Raw genomic sequence first — 7,794 nt, 5'->3', positions numbered from 1 at the left:
TCAAGCCTTTAACTAAGTCATGCTTAACCAATCTATTCAATTGTTTCATTCCAACATGACTAAGCCTTCTATGCCATAACCAACTCATGCTAGACTTAGTGAACAAGCATGTAGATAATCTAGCTTCACTAACATTGAAATCAACCAAGTATAGATTCTCATATCTAAAGCCTTTGAAGATCAAGTTAGAGCCATCTACACTTATGATCTCTACATCATCTACCCCAAATATGTATTTGAATCCAAGATCACACAATTGTGCCATGGATAGCAAATTGAAGTTCAAGCTCTCTACTAGCAATATATTGGATATGCTCATGTCATTTGATATTGCAATCTTACCAAGCCCTTTGACCTTGCCTTTATCATTGTCACCAAATGTGATACTATCATAACCATCATTGCCATTGGTGTTGATTGAGTTAAACATTCTTACATCACCGGTCATGTGGAGTGCACCCACTATCAAGAACCCAATGCCTTCCTCCGGCTTTGTAATTGACCTACAAAAGAAGATCAATTCTTTTTAGGTACCCAAACTTGCTTAGGTCCTTGAAGGTTAGTTACTAGGCTCTTTGGTACCCAAATGTCTTTGTTCTTTGAGCCCATCCATAGTTTACCAATGAACTTAGCGTTTACACTATTTGTACCCTTAGTAAGCATATAGCATGAATCAAGCTTAATGGAGGATATATTAGCATTTTTGCTCTTGTTTTTGCATTCTTGCTCTTTGTGACCCACTTGCTTGCAACTAGTGCAAAACCGACCATTATTCTTCACAAAACTAGTCTTATGAGGAGCAAATACCGCTTTGCCTTTCTTGGGGGTATAGCCCAATCTCTCTTGAATGAAGATTTCTTTCTTCTTGCACGGTAGCCCTTCTTCACCATGAACTTGCCAAATCTTTTGACAAAGAGAGCCATCTTCTCATCATCATCATCATCCCAAGATTCATCTTCTTCACTTGATATTTCTTGCTTTGCTTTGCCCTTGGATAATGTTGCTTTGAATGCCATGCTCTTCTTCTTGTCATCCTTCTTCTCATCTTTCTTCTCCCTCTTTTCTTCCATCTCATCATCATCTCTATAAGCATCATCGGTCATGATATCTTCCAAGATTTGGTTTGGTGTCATTGTGTTCAAACCGGTCCTCACTAGTAAGGTGACCAACATGCCAAATCTTGTGGGCAAACATCTCAAGAACTTATTGGAGAAGTCCTTGTCCTCTATCTTTTCACCAAGTGCTTTGAGATCATTAACAATCACTTCCATTCGATGGAACATGTCTGGCACACTTTCATCCTCCTTCATCTTGAAGCTTGCAAACTTCTCTTTGAGAATATATGCCTTTGCACCCTTCACGGCTTGAGTGCCCTCAAATGATTCGTCCAATTTCTTCCAAGCTTCATGAGACATCTCAATATTCTTGATTTGCTCAAATGTTCTCACATCAATTGCATCATGAATGGCACTTAGAGCAATGCCATTATTTTGGAGAAGCACTTCTTCGGCCACGGTGGGATTTTCTGGATCCTCAATCTCAATTTTGGTTTCTACCACCTTCCAAACCTTTCTATTGATTGACTTGATATGTGTGGTCATCTTTGACTTCCAATAAGAGTAATTTGAGCCATCAAATTGGGGTGGCTTCTTAGTGTTGTTGATTTGAGCCATTTTAACACCGAAGGTTGTTAAGCCTCAAATAACGGTGACCTCAGCTCTGATACCACTTGAAAGGTCCTAATGGCTAGAGGGGGGGTGAATAGCCTAATAAAAATTTCTACAACAACACTTAACGAAATGGTTCGACAATTATGAGGCGAAGCAAGTGTTGCACTAGCCTACTCAAAATGCAAGCCACCTACCGCAATTCAAGTTTAGATAGTATCTATTCACACAATAGCTATGACACTACCCTATTATAGTGTGCTCTCAAAGGCTAACTAAAGAGCCACACCAACCAAGCAAGCAAGCTCTCACAACTAGCTACACTAAAGAGCTTGACAACTAGTTTGTGGTAATGTAAAGAGAGTGATCAAGGAGGTTTTACTGCCATGTAGATGAAGGAACCAATCAATCACAAGGATGAACAACAATGAAGACCAATCACCTCGGAATCAATGATGAACACAATGATTTTTTACCAAGGTTCACTTGCTTACCGGCAAGCTAGTCCTCATTGTGGCGATTCACTCACTTGGAGGTTCACGCGCTAATTGGCTTCACACGCCAAACCCTCAATAGGGTGCCGCACAACCAACACAAGATAAGGATCACATAAGCCACGAGCAATCCACTAGAGTACCTTTTGGCACTCCACCGGGGAAAGGTCAAGAACCCCTCACAATCACCACGATCAGAGCCAGAGACAATCACCACCCTCCGCTCGACAATCCTCGCTGCTCCAAGCCGTCTAGGTGGCGGCAACCACCAAGAGTAATAAGCGAAACATGAACACCAAGTGCCTCTAGATGCAATCACTCAAGCAATGCACTTGGATCACTCCTAATCTCACTATGATGATGAATCAATGATGGAGATGAGTGGGAGGGCTTTGGCTAAACTCATAAGGTTGCTATGTCAATGTAAATGGTCAAGAGTTGTGAGCTACAGCCGGCCATGGGGCTTAAATAGAAGCCTCCATGAAATAGAGCCGTTATACCCCTTCACTGGGCATAACACGGGCTGACTAGATGCTCTAGTCCAACTGATCGAACACTGCTCCTCAGTGTCCGGTCGCCCGATGGCGGCCACGTGCCTCCTGCGTTCAACAGTGAACATTTGATCTCAATGGTCGACATGTTGACCGGATGCTCCGACAGAGCTGACCGGACATAGGACCCTCAGCGTCCGGTCGTTCACAGTAAGGGTCCAAAGCGTGCTTTTACCGATCGGACGCATCCGATCATGCTTGACTAGACACAGCCCATCGTCCAATGCTTAACCCTAATCAGTATGCCGACCGACAACACGACCGGACGCAGCCCCTCAGCGTCCGGTCGCAGAGCGACCCAGCGTCCGGTCAGTTGATCGATGCCAGCATCATTTTGACCATCTCCATTTCACTTCTAACTTCTTCACCCTTGCTCAAATGTGCCAACCACCAAGTGTATCACCTTGTGCACATGTGTTAGCATATTTTTCACAAACATTTTCAAGGGTGTCAGCACTCCACTAGATCCTAAATGCATATGCAATGAGTTAGAGCATCTAGTGGCACTTTGATAATCGCATTCCAATATGAGTTTTACCTCTCTTAATAGTACGGCTATCAAACCTAAATATTATCATACTCTCTAAGTGTCTTGATCACCAAAATAAAATAGCTCCTATGGTTTATACCTTTGCCTTGAGCTTTTTGTTTTTCTCTTTCTTCTTTCCAAGTCCAAGCACTTGATCATCATCATGGTATCATCATCATCATGCTATGATCTTTGTTTGCTTCACAACTTGGAGTGTGCTACCTATCTCATGATCACTTAATAAACTGGGTTAGCACTTAGGGTTTCATTAATTCACCAAAACTAAACTAGAGCTTTCACCACCCCCTCCCCTCTTCTCGATGCGGATGATGACGTTCGGAGCGGCGTAGACCTCACGTGGGTATGCAAAATAGTGCGAAATAAATACTGTAGGCGTGGATGTCCGTATGACAGTAAGCCCACAAGATTAATCTAGTACCAAACACAAACAGTCCTTGCCTCTACAAATTCAGCCACCAGCCATGCACACGCGTGACCGAACCGCGCTGCTGCTGGTGATTTTGCTATACACGTCGAGCTCGCGCTCAGAGATTTTTTTTTTAATTTTAACACTTTTTAAAACTAATTTTAAATCTAACACTATTTTTTTAAAAACTAACACTTTTGGTCGCGCCTATTGAATGGCGTGGCAAAACGCCTGTGCCGTGCCATGTATGGTGGTGTGGCAGGAGGATGACGTGGCGACGACCAGGGCTACTGACCGGTGACATGGCAGGGTCTGCCGCACCACCGATCTTGGCATGACAGTTTCGCGCCATCCCTAACGGTGCGGCAGTCCCAAGTAAATATCGCCCGCGAGCCACCCTCCCTCCGTCTTCATGCCCGCCGCTGCGTACACCCTCCCGCCCGCCATGCAGCGTCCGCACCGGCCGCCCGCCCACCGCACAGCGCTGAAAGGTCCTAATATGGCTAGAGGGGGTGAATAGCCTATTTAAAAATCTACAAATCAACTAGAGCAATTTGATTAGTATGACAAATAGCGTAATGCAAACTTGCTCTAGCTCTACAAGGGTTGCAAGCCACCTATCCAATAATTCTAGTTGCAATGATTACTTAGGCACACAAACTTGCTATGTAAATACTCACTAAGAGCTCTCAATCTTGCTACTCTAAAGAGCTCAACTAGATGAATGTAAATAATAAAGCAAGCTCTCAATTCTAATTACACTAAAGAGCTTGTATCAACTAGTTTGCAAGAATGTAAATAAGTGAGTAGGGTGATTATACCGACGTGTAGGAGATGAACCAATCACAAGATGAATATATAGCCAATCACTGGGAGAATGCCAAAGACAAGAGATAATTGATTTTCTCCCGAGGTTCACGTGCTTGCCAACACGCTACTTCCCCGTTGTGTCGACCAACACTTGGTGGTTCAGCGGCTAAGAGGTGTTTCACAAACCTCGTCCACACGATAGGACACCGTAAGAACCGACCCACAAGTGAGGTAACTCAATGACACGAGCAATTCACTAGAGTTACCTTTCGACGCTCCACCAGGGAAGGTACAACTCCCCTCATAATCACCGGAGACGGCCACAAACAATCACCAACTCATGCCGATCCTCCACTGCTACACCAAGCCATCTAGGTGGTGGCAACCACCAAGAGTAACAAGCGAAATTCACAGCGCAACACGAATACCAAGTGCCTCTAGATGCAATCACTCAAGCAATGCACTTGGATTCTCTCCCAATCTCACAAAGATGATGAATCAATGATGGAGATGAGTGGGAGGATTTTTGCTAAGCTCACAAGGTTGCTATGTCAATGAAAATGTGCAAGAGTTAGAGCTACAACTAGCCATGAGGCTTAAATAGAAGCCCCCATGGAATAGAGCCGTTATACCCCTTCACTGGGCAAAACGCGCTCTGACCGGATGCTTCGGTCACACTGATCGGACCCTGGACTCAGCATCCGGTCCACTGATCTTTGCCACATGTCACTTTGAGTTAAAACTGAACCATCAGATCTCAACGGCTAAGTGCCGACCGGACGCTCTGGTATTACTGACTGGACGCTGGAGCCTCAGCGTCCGGTCGAGTACAGTAAGGGTCCAAATCTGTTTTTCCTCGATCGGACGCGTCCGGTCCACCTCGACAAGACACAGCCCAGCGTCCGGTGGTATACCCTAGCTACTATACCACCAGGTCAGCGCGACCAGACGCAGGCACTCAATGTCTAGTGCATTCAGATCCAGCGTCCAATCACTTGATCGACGCTGGCATCACCTCTGTCTTCTTCACCCTTGCTCAAATGTGCTAACCACTAAGTGTATCACCTTGTGCACATATGTTAGCATATTTTCACAAACATTTTCAAGGGTGTTAGTACTTCACTAGATCCTAAATGCATATGCAATGAATTAGAGCATCTAGTGGCACTTTGATAACCGCATTTCGATACGAGTTTCAATCCTCTTAATAGTATGGCTATCTATCCTAAATGTGATCACACTCACTAAGTGTCTTGATCACTAAAACAAAATAGCTCCTACATTTTATACCTTTGCCTTGAGCCTTTTGTTTTTCTCTTTCTTCTTTTCCAAGTTTAAGCATTTGACCATCACCATGCCATCACCATTGTCATGATCTTCACCATTGCTTCATCACTTGAAGTAGTGCTACCTATCTCATAATCATCTTGATAAACTAGGTTAGCACTTAGGGTTTCATCAATTATCCAAAACCAAACTAGAGCTTTCAATCTCCCCCTTTTTGTTAATTGATGACAACCCTTATACAAAGATATGAATTAAAGTTCATTTGAATCCATGTTGCTTGCTCAAGCATATTTACCATGTGTAAAGGATATGGACAAGTTTCATGAACTCCATATGATAGCAATTGCTCCCCCTACATATGTGCTAAGAGTTTGGATTGAAGCTTTGCACATATGATTAGATAGGAAATATAGGAGTCAATTTCTATCAAATGATGCTAAGGTATAAGAGATGAACCTTTGAAGCGTGATACCAATCGGAGTGCACCATTATACCATCCTTAGCACCATTAGTAACTAGACATACACAAAAACTAGAATACCCCATGAGATCAATATTACAAATAAGGGTCTAGTTTCCATAGAATGAACATATGTCTAGTTACTTTAGCCTATGCATGCTAGTTTTGCATTTCAACATTCAAACCTACAACTAGCATACACCACGCAAGCATGGATATTTGAAATTAAAACTTATGCCATGTAAGCAAACATATGTAATGCACATTCAAATCACTATACAAGTTTATGAGCTTGCTCCCCCTATTTATATGCTCAAAATTTTAATTGATCCCCTTCATTTCTTTGTTGTCTTTTTACTATCTTTTAATTGATCCCCTTCATTTCTTTGTTGTCTTTTCACTATCTTTGTACACTATTTCTCTTCCTTTGTCATCAATGACCACAAAGGCTTAAAGTATAGATAGGGTAGGATTATTAATGTCAACAATTTGCACAAAAGGTGACCTCAAATTATAGATAGGTTGGGGTGAAACCATGTGAAATGAGGATCATTTTCCTAATTTGGTTCAATCTAGATTATTTGCAAAAGATATTTAACTCAGTTTGATCCAAGGACAAGCTTCTTCACACCTCCAAATAAGGGTTATCTTGTACCATGTTGAGTTAAACACTTATAGCTCATTTTCTAAATCAAACACTAGGTTTACAAGCCCACAAACATGTCATATGCTACCACTAGACCATTTCAAATATTCAAGCAATAGTGGTACCATACAAGTATCAAATTTATTTGATTTTCATGAATGAGCCTATTCAAATGTGAAAAATGTCTAGATGCACTAATCATGTCCTTAGCAATGGATGGATGACATGTCAATCAACTTTACCTTGCTTTGCTCGAAGGAGAGGCATGACATATAGTGGGGGTGCATCAACACATATTGGAGAAGTCAAGTATGTTCAATTCATTCCTTAGCTTGCAAAACCTCTTTTCATCAAGTGGCTTGGTGAATATATCGGCAAGTTGATCTTCGGTGCCCACACTCTCTATGCAAATGTCCTCTTTTTGTTGGTGATCTCTTATGAAGTGATGACGGACATCTATATGCTTTGTTCTTAAGTGTTGAACTGGGTTGTTGGTGAGCTTTATGGCACTTTCATTGTCACATAGCAATGGCACTTGCTTGAACTTGATTCCAAAGTCACTCAAGGTAGCCTTCATCCAAAGTAATTGAGCACAACAACTACCGGTCGAAATGTACTCCGCTTTGGCGGTTGAAAGTGCTACACTATTTTGCTTCTTTGATGACCAAGACACAAGTGATCTTCCCAATAGTTGACATGTGCCCGATGTGCTCTTTCTCTCAACTTTGCATCCCGCATAATTGGAATCCAAATATCCAATCAACTCAAATCTTGCTTCTTTGGGATACCATAATCCAACATGTCGTGTATGCTTCAAGTACCTCAATATTCTCTTAGTTGCCTTCAAATGACTTTCTCTTGGTGAGGCTTGAAATCTAGCACACATGCATACACTAAACATCACATCCGGTCTTGATGCGGTC

The sequence above is a fragment of the Miscanthus floridulus genome, chromosome 2 (assembly GCF_019320115.1).
Source record: "Miscanthus floridulus cultivar M001 chromosome 2, ASM1932011v1, whole genome shotgun sequence".
NCBI classification, from domain to species: Eukaryota; Viridiplantae; Streptophyta; class Magnoliopsida; order Poales; family Poaceae; genus Miscanthus; species Miscanthus floridulus.
This window is presented reverse-complemented; position numbering follows the sequence as displayed.